Source organism: Heterodontus francisci, chromosome 4 (assembly GCF_036365525.1).
Source record: "Heterodontus francisci isolate sHetFra1 chromosome 4, sHetFra1.hap1, whole genome shotgun sequence".
NCBI classification, from domain to species: Eukaryota; Metazoa; Chordata; class Chondrichthyes; order Heterodontiformes; family Heterodontidae; genus Heterodontus; species Heterodontus francisci.
In genome coordinates this window covers 9,387,817-9,405,362 of record NC_090374.1, presented here as the reverse complement: position 1 = coordinate 9,405,362, position 17,546 = coordinate 9,387,817, and positions in this window count along the sequence as shown.

The window sequence follows — 17,546 nt, the reverse complement described above, 5'->3', positions numbered from 1 at the left end:
TGATGGACTGTTTGGAGGAGACAGTATTTGATGGACTGTTTGAAGGGGACAGTATTTGATGGACTGTTTGAAGGGGACAGCATTTGATGGAATGTTTGAAGGGGACAGTATTTGATGGACTGTTTGAAGGGGACAGTATTTTATGGACTGTTTGGAGGAGACAGTATTTGATGGACTGTTTGAAGGGGACAGTATTTGATCGACTGTTTGAAGGGGACAGTATTTGATGGACTGTTTGGAGGAGACAGTATTTAATGGACTGTTTGAAGGGGACAGTATTTGATCGACTGTTTGGAGGAGACAGTATTTAATGGACTGTTTGAAGGGGACAGTATATGATGGACTGTTTGGAGGGGACAGTATTTGATGGACTGTTGGAAGGGGACAGTATTTGATGGACTGTTTGGAGGAGAGAGTATTTGATGGACTGTTTGAAGGGGACAGTATTTGATGGACTGTTTGAAGGGGACAGTATTTGATGGACTGTTTGGAGGGGACAGTATTTGATGGACTGTTTGGAGGAGACAGTATTTGATGGACTCTTTGAAGGGGACAGTATTTGATGGCTTGTTTGGAGGAGACAGTATTTAATGGACTGTATGAAGGGGACAGTATTTGATGGACTGTTTGAAGGGGACAGAATTTAATGGACTGTTTGAAGGGGACAGTATTTCATGGACTGTTTGGAGGAGACAGTATTTGATGGACTGTTTGAAGGGGACAGTATTTGATGGACTGTTTGAAGGGGACAGTATTTGATGGATTGTTTGGAGGAGACAGTATTTGATGGATTGTTTGGAGGAGACAGTATTTGATCGACTGTTTGGAGGAGACAGTATTTGATGGACTGTTTGAAGGGGACAATATTTGATGGACTGTTTGAAGGGGACAGTATTTGATGGACTGTTTGAAGGGGACAGTATTTGATGGACTGTTTGGAGGAGAGAGTATTTGATGGACTGTTTGAAGGGGACAGTATTTGATGGACTGTTTGAAGGGGACAGTATTTGATGGACTGTTTGAAGGGGACAGTATTTGATGGACTGTTTGGAGGGGACATTATTTGATGGATTGTTTGGAGGAGAGAGTATTTGATGGACTGTTTGAAGGGGACAGTATTTGATGGACTGTTTGGAGGAGAGAGTATTTGATGGACTGTTTGAAGGGGACAGTATTTGATGGACTGTTTGAAAGGGACAGTATTTGATGGACTGTTTGGAGGAGAGAGTATTTGATGGACTGTTTGAAGGGGACAGTATTTGATGGACTATTTGAAGGGGACAGTATTTGATGGACTGTTTGGAGGAGACAGTATTTGATGGACTGTTTGAAGGGGACAGTATTTGATCGACTGTTTGAAGGGGACAGTATTTGATGGACTGTTTGGAGGAGACAGTATTTGATGGACTGTTTGAAGGGGACAGTATTTGATCGACTGTTTGAAGGGGACAGTATTTGATGGACTGTTTGGAGGAGACAGTATTTAATGGACTGTTTGAAGGGGACAGTATTTGATCGACTGTTTGGAGGAGACAGTATTTAATGGACTGTTTGAAGGGGATAGTATTTGATGGACTGTTTGGAGGGGACAGTATTTGATGGACTGTTTGAAGGGGACAGTATTTGATGGACTGTTTGGAGGAGAGAGTATTTGATGGACTGTTTGAAGGGGACAGTATTTGATGGACTGTTTGAAGGGGACAGTATTTGATGGACTGTTTGATGGGGACAGTATTTGATGGACTGTTTGGAGGAGACAGTATTTGATGGACTGTTTGAAGGGGACAGTATTTGATGGACTGTTTGAAGGGGACAGTATTTAATGGACTGTTTGAAGGGGACAGTATTTGATGGACTGTTTGAAGGGGACAGTATTTGATGGACTGTTTGGAGGAGAGAGTATTTGATGGACTGTTTGAAGGGGACAGTATTTGATGGACTGTTTGAAGGGGACAGTATTTGATGGACTGTTTGAAGGGGACAGTATTTGATGGACTGTTTGAAGGGGACAGTATTTGATGGACTGTTTGGAGGAGAGAGTATTTGATGGACTGTTTGAAGGGGACAGTATTTGATGGACTGTTTGAAGGGGACAGTATTTGATGGACTGTTTGAAGGGGACAGTATTTGATGGACTGTTTGAAGGGGACAGTATTGATGGACTGTTTGGAGGAGAGAGTATTTGATGGACTGTTTGAAGGGGACTGTATTTGATGGACTGTTTGAAGGGGACAGTATTTGATGGACTGTTTGAAGGGGACAGTATTTGATGGACTGTTTGAAGGGGACAGTATTTGATGGACTGTTTGAAGGGGACAGTATTTGATGGACTGTTTGGAGGAGAGAGTATTTGATGGACTGTTTGAAGGGGACAGTATTTGATGGACTGTTTGAAGGGGACAGTATTTGATGGACTGTTTGAAGGGGACAGTATTTAATGGACTGTTTGAAGGGGACAGTATCTGATGGACTGTTTGAAGGGGACAGTATTTGATGGACTGTTTGGAGGAGAGAGTATTTGATGGACTGTTTGAAGGGGACAGCATTTGATGGACTGTTTGAAGGGGACAGTATTTGATGGACTGTTTGAAGGGGACAGTATTTGATGGACTGTTTGAAGTTGAAGTATTTGATGGACTGTTTGGAGGAGACAGTATTTGATGGACTGTTTGAAGGGGACAGTATTTGATCGACTGTTTGAAGGGGACAGTATTTGATGGACTGTTTGGAGGAGACAGTATTTAATGGACTGTTTGAAGGGGACAGTATTTGATCGAATGTTTGGTGGAGACAGTATTTCATGGACTGTTTGAAGGGGACAGTATTTGATGGACTGTTTGGAGGGGACAGTATTTGATGGACTGTTTGAAGGGGACAGTATTTGATGGACTGTTTGGAGGAAAGAGTATTTGATGGACTGTTTGAAGGGGACAGTATTTGATGGACTGTTTGAAGGGGACAGTATTTGATGGACTGTTTGAAGGGGACAGTATTTGATGGACTGTTTGGAGGAGACAGTATTTGATGGACTGTTTGAAGGGGACAGTATTTGATGGACTGTTTGAAGGGGACAGTATTTAATGGACTGTTTGAAGGGGACAGTATTTGATGGACTGTTTGAAGGGGACAGTATTTGATGGACTGTTTGGAGGAGAGAGTATTTGATGGACTGTTTGAAGGGGACAGTATTTGATGGACTATTTGAAGGGGACAGTATTTGATGGACTGTTTGAAGGGGACAGTATTTGATGGACTGTTTGGAGGGGACAGTATTTGATGGACTGTTTGGAGGAGATAGTATTTGATGGACTGTTTGAAGGGGACAGTATTTAATGGACTGTTTGAAGGGGACAGTATTTGATGGACTGTTTGGAGGGGACAGTATTTGATGGACTGTTTGGAGGAGATAGTATTTGATGGACTGTTTGAAGGGGACAGTATTTAATGGACTGTTTGAAGGGGACAGTATTTGATGGACTGTTTGGAGTGGACAGTATTTGATGGTCTGTTTGGAGGGGACAGTATTTGATGGACTGTTTGAAGGGGACAGTATTTGATGGACTGTTTGGAGGGGACAGTATTTGATGGACTGTTTGGAGGGGACAGTATTTGATGGACTGTTTGAAGGGGACAGTATTTAATGGAGTGTTTGAAGGGGACAGTATTTGATGGACTGTTTGAAGGGGACAGTATTTAATAGACTGTTTGAAGGGGACAGTATTTGATGGACTGTTTGGAGGAGACAGTATTTGATGGACTGTTTGAAGGGGACAGTATTTGATGGACTGTTTGAAGGGGACAGTATTTGATGGCATGTTTGGAGGAGACAGTATTTAATGGACTGTATGAAGGGGACAGTATTTAATGGACTGTTTGAAGGGGACAGTATTTGATGGACTGTTTGAAGGGGACAGTATTTGATGGACTGTTTGGAGGAGACAGTATTTGATGGACTGTTTGAAGGGGACAGTATTTGATCGACTGTTTGAAGGGGACAGTATTTGATGGACTGTTTGGAGGAGACAGTATTTGATGGACTGTTTGAAGGGGACAGTATTTGATCGACTGTTTGAAGGGGACAGTATTTGATGGACTGTTTGGAGGAGACAGTATTTAATGGACTGTTTGAAGGGGACAGTATTTGATCGACTGTTTGGAGGAGACAGTATTTAATGGACTGTTTGAAGGGGATAGTATTTGATGGACTGTTTGGAGGGGACAGTATTTGATGGACTGTTTGAAGGGGACAGTATTTGATGGACTGTTTGGAGGAGAGAGTATTTGATGGACTGTTTGAAGGGGACAGTATTTGATGGACTGTTTGAAGGGGACAGTATTTGATGGACTGTTTGAAGGGGACAGTATTTGATGGACTGTTTGGAGGAGACAGTATTTGATGGACTGTTTGAAGGGGACAGTATTTGATGGACTGTTTGAAGGGGACAGTATTTAATGGACTGTTTGAAGGGGACAGTATTTGATGGACTGTTTGAAGGGGACAGTATTTGATGGACTGTTTGGAGGAGAGAGTATTTGATGGACTGTTTGAAGGGGACAGTATTTGATGGACTGTTTGAAGGGGACAGTATTTGATGGACTGTTTGAAGGGGACAGTATTTGATGGACTGTTTGAAGGGGACAGTATTTGATGGACTGTTTGGAGGAGAGAGTATTTGATGGACTGTTTGAAGGGGACAGTATTTGATGGACTGTTTGAAGGGGACAGTATTTGATGGACTGTTTGAAGGGGACAGTATTTGATGGACTGTTTGAAGGGGACAGTATTGATGGACTGTTTGGAGGAGAGAGTATTTGATGGACTGTTTGAAGGGGACAGTATTTGATGGACTGTTTGAAGGGGACAGTATTTGATGGACTGTTTGAAGGGGACAGTATTTTATGGACTGTTTGAAGGGGACAGTATTTGATGGACTGTTTGAAGGGGACAGTATTTGATGGACTGTTTGGAGGAGAGAGTATTTGATGGACTGTTTGAAGGGGACAGTATTTGATGGACTGTTTGAAGGGGACAGTATTTGATGGACTGTTTGAAGGGGACAGTATTTAATGGACTGTTTGAAGGGGACAGTATTTGATGGACTGTTTGAAGGGGACAGTATTTGATGGTCTGTTTGGAGGAGAGAGTATTTGATGGACTGTTTGAACGGGACAGCATTTGATGGACTGTTTGAAGGGGACAGTATTTGATGGACTGTTTGAAGGGGACAGTATTTGATGGACTGTTTGAAGTTGAAGTATTTGATGGACTGTTTGGAGGAGACAGTATTTGATGGACTGTTTGAAGGGGACAGTATTTGATCGACTGTTTGAAGGGGACAGTATTTGATGGACTGTTTGGAGGAGACAGTATTTAATGGACTGTTTGAAGGGGACAGTATTTGATCGAATGTTTGGTGGAGACAGTATTTCATGGACTGTTTGAAGGGGACAGTATTTGATCGACTGTTTGAAGGGGACAGTATTTGATGGACTGTTTGGAGGAGACAGTATTTAATGGACTGTTTGAAGGGGACAGTATTTGATCGACTGTTTGGAGGAGACAGTATTTAATGGACTGTTTGAAGGGGATAGTATTTGATGGACTGTTTGGAGGGGACAGTATTTGATGGACTGTTTGAAGGGGACAGTATTTGATGGACTGTTTGGAGGAGAGAGTATTTGATGGACTGTTTGAAGGGGACAGTATTTGATGGACTGTTTGAAGGGGACAGTATTTGATGGACTGTTTGAAGGGGACAGTATTTGATGGACTGTTTGGAGGAGACAGTATTTGATGGACTGTTTGAAGGGGACAGTATTTGATGGACTGTTTGAAGGGGACAGTATTTAATGGACTGTTTGAAGGGGACAGTATTTGATGGACTGTTTGAAGGGGACAGTATTTGATGGACTGTTTGGAGGAGAGAGTATTTGATGGACTGTTTGAAGGGGACAGTATTTGATGGACTGTTTGAAGGGGACAGTATTTGATGGACTGTTTGAAGGGGACAGTATTTGATGGACTGTTTGAAGGGGACAGTATTTGATGGACTGTTTGGAGGAGAGAGTATTTGATGGACTGTTTGAAGGGGACAGTATTTGATGGACTGTTTGAAGGGGACAGTATTTGATGGACTGTTTGAAGGGGACAGTATTTGATGGACTGTTTGAAGGGGACAGTATTGATGGACTGTTTGGAGGAGAGAGTATTTGATGGACTGTTTGAAGGGGACAGTATTTGATGGACTGTTTGAAGGGGACAGTATTTGATGGACTGTTTGAAGGGGACAGTATTTGATGGACTGTTTGAAGGGGACAGTATTTGATGGACTGTTTGGAGGAGAGAGTATTTGATGGACTGTTTGAAGGGGACAGTATTTGATGGACTGTTTGAAGGGGACAGTATTTGATGGACTGTTTGAAGGGGACAGTATTTAATGGACTGTTTGAAGGGGACAGTATTTGATGGACTGTTTGAAGGGGACAGTATTTGATGGACTGTTTGGAGGAGAGAGTATTTGATGGACTGTTTGAAGGGGACAGCATTTGATGGACTGTTTGAAGGGGACAGTATTTGATGGACTGTTTGAAGGGGACAGTATTTGATGGACTGTTTGAAGTTGAAGTATTTGATGGACTGTTTGGAGGAGACAGTATTTGATGGACTGTTTGAAGGGGACAGTATTTGATCGACTGTTTGAAGGGGACAGTATTTGATGGACTGTTTGGAGGAGACAGTATTTAATGGACTGTTTGAAGGGGACAGTATTTGATCGAATGTTTGGTGGAGACAGTATTTCATGGACTGTTTGAAGGGGACAGTATTTGATGGACTGTTTGGAGGGGACAGTATTTGATGGACTGTTTGAAGGGGACAGTATTTGATGGACTGTTTGGAGGAAAGAGTATTTGATGGACTGTTTGAAGGGGACAGTATTTGATGGACTGTTTGAAGGGGACAGTATTTGATGGACTGTTTGAAGGGGACAGTATTTGATGGACTGTTTGGAGGAGACAGTATTTGATGGACTGTTTGAAGGGGACAGTATTTGATGGACTGTTTGAAGGGGACAGTATTTAATGGACTGTTTGAAGGGGACAGTATTTGATGGACTGTTTGAAGGGGACAGTATTTGATGGACTGTTTGGAGGAGAGAGTATTTGATGGACTGTTTGAAGGGGACAGTATTTGATGGACTGTTTGAAGGGGACAGTATTTGATGGACTGTTTGAAGGGGACAGTATTTGATGGACTGTTTGGAGGGGACAGTATTTGATGGACTGTTTGGAGGAGATAGTATTTGATGGACTGTTTGAAGGGGACAGTATTTAATGGACTGTTTGAAGGGGACAGTATTTGATGGACTGTTTGGAGGGGACAGTATTTGATGGACTGTTTGGAGGAGATAGTATTTGATGGACTGTTTGAAGGGGACAGTATTTAATGGACTGTTTGAAGGGGACAGTATTTGATGGACTGTTTGGAGTGGACAGTATTTGATGGTCTGTTTGGAGGGGACAGTATTTGATGGACTGTTTGAAGGGGACAGTATTTGATGGACTGTTTGGAGGGGACAGTATTTGATGGACTGTTTGGAGGGGACAGTATATGATGGACTGTTTGAAGGGGACAGTATTTAATGGAGTGTTTGAAGGGGACAGTATTTGATGGACTGTTTGAAGGGGACAGTATTTAATAGACTGTTTGAAGGGGACAGTATTTGATGGACTGTTTGGAGGAGACAGTATTTGATGGACTGTTTGAAGGGGACAGTATTTGATGGACTGTTTGAAGGGGACAGTATTTGATGGCATGTTTGGAGGAGACAGTATTTAATGGACTGTATGAAGGGGACAGTATTTAATGGACTGTTTGAAGGGGACAGTATTTGATGGACTGTTTGGAGGGGACAGTATTTGATGGACTGTTTGGAGGAGATAGTATTTGATCGACTGTTTGAAGGGGACAGTATTTAATGGACTGTTTGAAGGGGACAGTATTTGATGGACTGTTTGGAGTGGACAGTATTTGATGGTCTGTTTGGAGGGGACAGTATTTGATGGACTGTTTGAAGGGGACAGTATTTGATGGACTGTTTGGAGGGGACAGTATTTGATGGACTGTTTGGAGGGGACAGTATTTGATGGACTGTTTGAAGGGGACAGTATTTAATGGAGTGTTTAAAGGGGACAGTATTTGATGGACTGTTTGAAGGGGACAGTATTTAATAGACTGTTTGAAGGGGACAGTATTTGATGGACTGTTTGGAGGAGACAGTATTTGATGGACTGTTTGAAGGCGACAGTATTTGATGGACTGTTTGAAGGGGACAGTATTTGATGGACTGTTTGGAGTGGACAGTATTTGATGGTCTGTTTGGAGGGGACAGTATTTGATGGACTGTTTGAAGGGGACAGTATTTAATGGACTGTTTGAAGGGGACAGTATTTGATGGCATGTTTGGAGGAGACAGTATTTAATGGACTGTATGAAGGGGACAGTATTTGATGGACTGTTTGAAGGGGACAGTATTTGATGGATTGTTTGGAGGAGACAGTATTTGATGGATTGTTTGGAGGAGGCAGTATTTGATGGACTGTTTGAAGGGGACAGAATTTAATGGACTGTTTGAAGGGGACAGTATTTCATGGACTGTTTGGAGGAGACAGTATTTGATGGACTGTTTGAAGGGGACAGTATTTGATGGACTGTTTGAAGGGGACAGTATTTGATGGATTGTTTGGAGGAGACAGTATTTGATGGATTGTTTGGAGGAGGCAGTATTTGATGGACTGTTTGGAGGAGACAGTATTTGATGGACTGTTTGAAGGGGACAATATTTGATGGACTGTTTGAAGGGGACAGTATTTGATGGACTGTTTGAAGGGGACAGTATTTGATGGACTGTTTGGAGGAGAGAGTATTTGATGCACTGTTTGATGGGGACAGTATTTGATGGACTGTTTGAAGGGGACAGTATTTGATGGACTGTTTGAAGGGGACAGTATTTGATGGACTGTTTGGAGGGGACATTATTTGATGGACTGTTTGGAGGGGAGAGTATTTGATGGACTGAAGGGGACAGTATTTGATGGACTGTTTGGAGGAGAGAGTATTTGATGGACTGTTTGAAGGGGACAGTATTTGATGCACTGTTTGAAAGGGACAGTATTTGATGGACTGTTTGGAGGAGAGAGTATTTGATGGACTGTTTGAAGGGGACAGTATTTGATGGACTGTTTGAAGGGGACAGCATTTGATGGACTGTTTGAAGGGGACAGTATTTGATGGACTGTTTGAAGGGGACAGTATTTGATGGACTGTTTGGAGGAGACATTATTTGATGGACTGTTTGAAGGGGACAGTATTTGATCGACTGTTTGAAGGGGACAGTATTTGATGGACTGTTTGGAGGAGACAGTATTTAATGGACTGTTTGGAGGGGACAGTATTTGATGGACTGTTTGGAGGGGACAGTATTTGATGGACTGCTTGAAGGGGACAGTATTTCATGGACTGTTTGGAGGAGAGAGTATTTGATGGACTGTTTGAAGGGGACAGTATTTGATGGACTGTTTGAAGGGGACAGTATTTGATGGACTGTTTGAAGCGGACAGTATTTGATGGACTGTTTGAAGGGGACAGTATTTGATGGACTGTTTGGAGGAGACAGTATTTGATGGACTGTTTGAAGGGGACAATATTTGATGGACTGTTTGAAGGGGACAGTATTTAATGGACTGTTTGAAGGGGACAGTATTTGATGGACTGTTTGAAGGGGACAGTATTTGATGGACTGTTTGGAGGAGAGAGTATTTGATGGACTGTTTGAAGGGGACAGTATTTGATGGACTGTTTGAAGGGGACAGTATTTGATGGACTGTTTGAAGGGGACAGTATTTGATGGACTGTTTGGAGGAGAGAGTATTTCATGGACTGTTTGAAGGGGACAGTATTTGATGGACTGTTTGAAGGGGACAGTATTTGATGGACTGTTTGAAGGGGACAGTATTTGATGGACTGTTTGGAGGAGAGAGTATTTGATGGACTGTTTGAAGGGGACAGTATTTGATGGACTGTTTGAAGGGGACAGTATTTGATGGACTGTTTGAAGGGGACAGTATTTGATGGACTGTTTGGAGGAGAGAGTATTTGATGGACTGTTTGAAGGGGACAGTATTTGATGGACTGTTTGAAGGGGACAGTATTTGATGGACTGTTTGAAGGGGACAGTATTTAATGGACTGTTTGAAGGGGACAGTATTTGATGGACTGTTTGAAGGGGACAGTATTTGATGGACTGTTTGGAGGAGAGAGTATTTGATGGACTGTTTGAAGGGGACAGCATTTGATGGACTGTTTGAAGGGGACAGTATTTGATGGACTGTTTGAAGGCGACAGTATTTGATGGACTGTTTGAAGGGGACAGTATTTGATGGACTGTTTGGAGGAGACAGTATTTGATGGACTGTTTGAAGGGGACAGTATTTGATCGACTGTTTGAAGGGGACAGTATTTGATGGACTGTTTGATTGGGACAGTATTTGATGGACTGTTTGAAGGGGACAGTATTTAATGGACTGTTTGAAGGGGACAGTATTTGATGGACTGTTTGAAGGGGACAGTATTTGATGGACTGTTTGGAGGAGAGAGTATTTGATGGACTGTTTGAAGGGGACAGTATTTGATGGACTGTTTGAAGGGGACAGTATTTGATGGACTGTTTGAAGGGGACAGTATTTAATGGACTGTTTGAAGGGGACAGTATTTGATGGACTGTTTGAAGGGGACAGTATTTGATGGACTGTTTGGATGAGAGAGTATTTGATGGACTGTTTGAAGGGGACAGTATTTGATGGACTGTTTGAAGGGGACAGTATTTGATGGACTGTTTGAAGGGGACACTATTTGATGGACTGTTTGAAGGGGACAGTATTTGACGGACTGTTTGGAGGAGAGAGTATTTGATGGACTGTTTGAAGGGGACAGTATTTGACGGACTGTTTGAAGGGGACAGTATTTGATGGACTGATTGAAGGGGACAGTATTTGATGGACTGTTTGGAGGGGACAGTATTTGATGGACTGTTTGAAGGGGACAGTATTTGATGGACTGTTTGGAGGGGACAGTATTTGATGGACTGTTTGGAGGGGACATTATTTGATGGACTGTTTGGAGGAGAGAGTATTTGATGGACTGTTTGAAGGGGACAGTGTTTGATGGACTGTTTGAAAGGGACAGTATTTGATGGACTGTTTGGAGGAGAGAGTATTTGATGGACTGTTTGAAGGGGACAGTATTTGATGGACTGTTTGAAGGGGACAGCATTTGATGGACTGTTTGAAGGGGACAGTATTTGATGGACTGTTTGAAGAGGACAGTATTTGATGGACAGTTTGGAGGAAACAGTATTTGATGGACTGTTTGAAGGGGACAGTATTTGATGGACTGTTTGAAATGGAACGTATTTGATGGACTGTTTGGAGGAGAGAGTATTTGATGGACTGTTTGAAGGGGACAGTATTTGATGGACTGTTTGAAGGGGACAGCATTTGATGGACTGTTTGAAGGGGACAGTATTTGATGGACTGTTTGAAGAGGACAGTATTTGATGGACTGTTTGGAGGAGACAGTATTTGATGGACTGTTTGAAGGGGACAGTATTTGATCGACTGTTTGAAGGGGACAGTATTTGATGGACTGTTTGGAGGAGACAGTATTTAATGGACTGTTTGGAGGAGAGAGTATTTGATGGACTGTTTGAAGGGGACAGTATTTGATGGACTGTTTGAAGGGCACAGTATTTGATGCACTGTTTGAAGGGGTCAGTATTTGATGGACTGTTTGAAGGGGACAGTATTTGATGGACTGTTTGGAGAGGACAGTATTTGATCGACTGTTTGAAGGGGACAGTATTTGATGGACTGTTTGGAGGGGACAGTATTTAATGGACTGTTTGAGGAGGACAGTATTTGATGGACTGTTTGGAGGGGACAGTATTTAATGGACTGTTTGAAGGGGACAGTATTTAATGGACTGTTTGGAGGAGGCAGTATTTAATGGACTGTTTGAAGAGGACAGTATTTGATGGACTGTTTGGAGGGGACAGTATTTGATGGACTCTTTGAAGGGGACAGTATTTGATGGACTGTTTGGAGGGGACAGTATTTAATGGACTGTTTGAAGAGGACAGTATTTGATGGACAGTTTGGAGGGGACAGTATTTAATGTACTGTTTGGAGGGGACAGTATTTGATGGACTGTTTGAAGGGGACAGTATTTGATGGACTGTTTGAAGGGGACAGTATTTAATGGACTGTTTGAAGGGGACAGTATTTGATGGACTGTTTGGAGGGGACAGTATTTAATGGACTGTTTGAAGGGGACAGTATTTGATGGACTGTTTGGAGGGGACAGTATTTGATGGACTGTTTGAAGGGGAAAGTATTTGATGGACTGTTTGAAGGGGACAGTATTTGATGGACTGTTTGAAGGAGCAGTAGTTAATGGACTGTTTGAAGGGGACAGTATTTGATGGACTGTTTGGAGGGGACAGTATTTAATGGACAGTTTGAAGGGGACAGTATTTAATGGACTGTTTGAAGGGGACAGTATTTGATGGACTGTTTGGACGGGACAGTATTTAATGGACTGTTTGAAGGGGACAGTATTTGATGGACTGTCTGAAGGGGACAGTATTTGATGGACTGTTTGAAGGGGACAGTATTTGATGGACTGTTTGAAGGGGACAGTATTTGATGGACTGTTTGGAGGAGAGAGTATTTGATGGACTGTTTGAAGGGGACAGTATTTGATGGACTGTTTGAAGGGGACAGTATTTGATGGACTGTTTGATTGGGACAGTATTTGATGGACTGTTTGAAGGGGACAGTATTTAATGGACTGTTTGAAGGGGACAGTATTTGATGGACTGTTTGAAGGGGACAGTATTTGATGGACTGTTTGGAGGAGAGAGTATTTGATGGGCTGTTTGAATGGGACAGTATTTGATGGACTGTTTGAAGGGGACAGTATTTGATGGACTGTTTGAAGGGGACAGTATTTGATGGACTGTTTGAAGGGGACAGTATTTGATGGACTGTTTGAAGGGGACAGTATTTGATGGACTGTTTGGAGGAGAGAGTATTTGATGGACTGTTTGAAGGGGACAGTATTTGATGGACTGTTTGAAGGGGACAGTATTTGATGGACTGTTTGAAGGGGACAGTATTTGATGGACTGTTTGGAGGGGACAGTATTTGATGGACTGTTTGAAGGGGACAGTATTTGATGGACTGTTTGGAGGGGACAGTATTTGATGGACTGTTTGGAGGGGACATTATTTGATGGACTGTTTGGAGGAGAGAGTATTTGATGGACTGTTTGAAGGGGACAGTGTTTGATGGACTGTTTGAAAGGGACAGTATTTGATGGACTGTTTGGAGGAGAGAGTATTTGATGGACTGTTTGAAGGGGACAGTATTTGATGGACTGTTTGAAGGGGACAGTATTTGATGGACTGTTTGAAGGGGACAGCATTTGATGGACTGTTTGAAGGGGACAGTATTTGATGGACTGTTTGAAGAGGACAGTATTTGATGGACTGTTTGGAGGAGACAGTATTTGATGGACTGTTTGAAGGGGACAGTATTTGATGGACTGTTTGAAAGGGACAGTATTTGATGGACTGTTTGGAGGAGAGAGTATTTGATGGACTGTTTGAAGGGGACAGTATTTGATGGACTGTTTGAAGGGGACAGCATTTGATGGACTGTTTGAAGGGGACAGTATTTGATGGACTGTTTGAAGAGTACAGTATTTGATGGACTGTTTGGAGGAGACAGTATTTGATGGACTGTTTGAAGGGGACAGTATTTGATCGACTGTTTGAAGGGGACAGTATTTGATGGACTGTTTGGAGGAGACAGTATTTAATGGACTGTTTGAAGGGGACAGTATTTGATCGACTGTTTGGAGGAGACAGTATTTAATGGACTGTTTGAAGGGGACAGTATTTGATGGACTGTTTGGAGGGGACAGTATTTGATGGACTGTTTGAAGGGGACAGTATTTGATGGACTGTTTGGAGGAGAGAGTATTTGATGGACTGTTTGAAGGGGACAGTATTTGATGGACTGTTTGAAGGGGACAGTATTTGATGGACTGTTTGAAGGGGACAGTATTTGATGGACTGTTTGAAGGGGACAGTATTTGATGGACTGTTTGGAGGGGACAGTATTTGATGGACTGTTTGAAGGGGACAGTATTTGATGGACTGTCTGAAGGGGACAGTATTTGATGGACTGTTTGAAGGGGACAGTATTTGATGGACTGTTTGAAGGGGACAGTATTTGATGGACTGTTTGGAGGAGAGAGTATTTGATGGACTGTTTGAAGGGGACAGTATTTGATGGACTGTTTGAAGGGGACAGTATTTGATGGACTGTTTGATTGGGACAGTATTTGATGGACTGTTTGAAGGGGACAGTATTTAATGGACTGTTTGAAGGGGACAGTATTTGATGGACTTTTTGAAGGGGACAGTATTTGATGGACTGTTTGGAGGAGAGAGTATTTGATGGACTGTTTGAAGGGGACAGTATTTGATGGACTGTTTGAAGGGGACAGTATTTGATGGACTGTTTGAAGGGGACAGTATTTAATGGACTGTTTGAAGGGGACAGTATTTGATGGACTGTTTGAAGGGGACAGTATTTGATGGACTGTTTGAAGGGGACAGTATTTGATGGACTGTTTGGAGGAGAGAGTATTTGATGGACTGTTTGAAGGGGACAGTATTTGATGGACTGTTTGAAGGGGACAGTATTTGATGGACTGTTTGAAGGGGACAGTATTTGATGGACTGTTTGGAGGGGACAGTATTTGATGGACTGTTTGAAGGGGACAGTATTTGATGGACTGTTTGGAGGGGACAGTATTTGATGGACTGTTTGGAGGGGACATTATTTGATGGACTGTTTGGAGGAGAGAGTATTTGATGGACTGTTTGAAGGGGACAGTGTTTGATGGACTGTTTGAAAGGGACAGTATTTGATGGACTGTTTGGAGGAGAGAGTATTTGATGGACTGTTTGAAGGGGACAGTATTTGATGGACTGTTTGAAGGGGACAGCATTTGATGGACTGTTTGAAGGGGACAGTATTTGATGGACTGTTTGAAGAGGACAGTATTTGATGGACTGTTTGGAGGAGACAGTATTTGATGGACTGTTTGAAGGGGACAGTATTTGATGGACTGTTTGAAAGGGACAGTATTTGATGGAATGTTTGGAGGAGAGAGTATTTGATGGACTGTTTGAAGGGGACAGTATTTGATGGACTGTTTGAAGGGGACAGCATTTGATGGACTGTTTGAAGGGGACAGTATTTGATGGACTGTTTGAAGAGGACAGTATTTGATGGACTGTTTGGAGGAGACAGTATTTGATGGACTGTTTGAAGGGGACAGTATTTGATCGACTGTTTGAAGGGGACAGTATTTGATGGACTGTTTGGAGGAGACAGTATTTAATGGACTGTTTGAAGGGGACAGTATTTGATCGACTGTTTGGAGGAGACAGTATTTAATGGACTGTTTGAAGGGGACAGTATTTGATGGACTGTTTGGAGGGGACAGTATTTGATGTACTGTTTGAAGGGGACAGTATTTGATGGACTGTTTGGAGGAGAGAGTATTTGATGGACTGTTTGAACTGGACAGTATTTGATGGACTGTTTGAAGGGGACAGTATTTGATGGACTCTTTGAAGGGGACAGTATTTGATGGACTGTTTGGAGAGGACAGTATTTGATGGACTGTTTGAAGGGGACAGTATTTGATGGACTGTTTGGAGGGGACAGTATTTAATGGACTGTTTGAGGAGGACAGTATTTGATGGAGTGTTTGGAGGGGACAGTATTTAATGGACTGTTTGAAGGGGACAGTATTTAATGGACTGTTTGGAGGAGGCAGTATTTAATGGACTGTTTGAAGAGGACAGTATTTGATGGACTGTTTGGAGGGGACAGTATTTGATGGACTCTTTGAAGGGGACAGTATTTGATGGACTGTTTGGAGGGGACAGTATTTAATGGACTGTTTGAAGAGGACAGTATTTGATGGACAGTTTGGAGGGGACAGTATTTAATGTACTGTTTGGAGGGGACAGTATTTGATGGACTGTTTGAAGGGGACAGTATTTGATGGACTGTTTGAAGGGGACAGTATTTAATGGACTGTTTGAAGGGGACAGTATTTGATGGACTGTTTGGAGGGGACAGTATTTAATGGACTGTTTGAAGGGGACAGTATTTGATGGACTGTTTGGAGGGGACAGTATTTGATGGACTGTTTGAAGGGGAAAGTATTTGATGGACTGTTTGAAGGGGACCGTATTTGATGGACTGTTTGAAGGGGACAGTATTTGATGGACTGTTTGAAGGAGCAGTAGTTAATGGACTGTTTGAAGGGGACAGCATTTGATGGACTGTTTGGAGGGGACAGTATTTAATGGACAGTTTGAAGGGGACAGTATTTAATGGACAGTTTGAAGGGGACAGTATTTGATGGACTGTTTGAAGGGGACAGTATTTGATGGACTGTTTGGAGGAGAGAGTATTTGATGGACTGTTTGAAGGGGACAGTATTTGATGGACTGTTTGAAGGGGACAGTATTTGACGGACTGTTTGAAGGGGACAGTATTTGATGGACTGTTTGGAGGGGACAGTATTTAATGGACTGTTTGAAGGGGACAGTATTTGATGGACTGTTTGACGGGGACAGTATTTGATGGACTGTTTGAAGGGGACAGTATTTGATGGACTGTTTGAAGGAGACAGTATTTGATGGACTGTTTGAAGGGGACAGTATTTAATGGACTGTTTGAAGGGGACAGTATTTGATGGACTGTTTGAAGGGGACAGTATTTGATGGACTGTTTGGAGGAGAGAGTATTTGATGGACTGTTTGAAGGGGACAGTATTTGATGGACTGTTTGAAGGGGACAGTATTTGATGGACTGTTTGAAGGGGACAGTATTTAATGGACTGTTTGAAGGGGACAGTATTTGATGGACTGTTTGAAGGGGACAGTATTTGATGGACTGTTTGGATGAGAGAGTATTTGATGGACTGTTTGAAGGGGACAGTATTTGATGGACTGTTTGAAGGGGACAGTATTTGATGGACTGTTTGAAGGGGACACTATTTGATGGACTGTTTGAAGGGGACAGTATTTGACGGACTGTTTGGAGGAGAGAGTATTTGATGGACTGTTTGAAGGGGACAGTATTTGACGGACTGTTTGAAGGGGACAGTATTTGATGGACTGATTGAAGGGGACAGTATTTGATGGACTGTTTGGAGGGGACAGTATTTGATGGACTGTTTGAAGGGGACAGTATTTGATGGACTGTTTGGAGGGGACAGTATTTGATGGACTGTTTGGAGGGGACATTATTTGATGGACTGTTTGGAGGAGAGAGTATTTGATGGACTGTTTGAAGGGGACAGTGTTTGATGGACTGTTTGAAAGGGACAGTATTTG